This window comes from Notothenia coriiceps, unplaced genomic scaffold (assembly GCF_000735185.1).
Source record: "Notothenia coriiceps isolate Sejong01 unplaced genomic scaffold, NC01 NC01_scaffold00004582, whole genome shotgun sequence".
NCBI lineage: Eukaryota > Metazoa > Chordata > Actinopteri > Perciformes > Nototheniidae > Notothenia > Notothenia coriiceps.
In genome coordinates this window covers 31,514-32,013 of record NW_011337283.1, presented here as the reverse complement: position 1 = coordinate 32,013, position 500 = coordinate 31,514, and the positions used below count along the sequence as shown (strand labels likewise).

The 500-nt window shown below is 39.8% G+C and overlaps 1 protein-coding gene across 1 annotated transcript in view; it reads right to left on the bottom strand.

Annotated features, from left to right (window-relative positions):
• Positions 1-500, bottom strand: part of dock8 (dedicator of cytokinesis 8) — a 56,238-nt gene that overhangs the window by 31,260 nt on the left and 24,478 nt on the right. The gene's annotated exons all lie outside the window — the stretch shown is intronic.

Genomic DNA, 500 nt, shown 5'->3' with positions numbered 1-500 from the left:
GAGCTATCAAGGTTTTTGACGGAAAGCCATATTCATACCACCACTGTACCATCCTTTAAAAACACAATTTATTGAGTTTTGACAATTTTAAGTCTTTTAAAAGTATGCGCTTTATTTATATATGTTTACATGGAATGGCCCCCCCTCCCTTAGGGGATTTCATCCACAAAAAAGACACTGGACGCTGCACTAGGTCAGACACCAGAGGAGACTGAAGTCCACCGCAGACGGAACACTTTTGGACAAAATGTCCTCTTCGTTAAAGGCAGCTCATTGTGGAATAGCCTCCTATCTGAGATACAGGATTGTCCCACTCTCAATAGTTTTAAAGGTCAACTCAAATAATGGTTGAGCAACAAACAGACGTGCAATCAGTGCTAAATGGACTTTAACAAAGGGGTATCTCTTGTATCTTCTCTTGCACTTTATATGTCGTTGCTGCTATATTGTATTACCATGTCATAAAGACTTGTGTATGCTGCTCTTGTTCTTTTGCACTT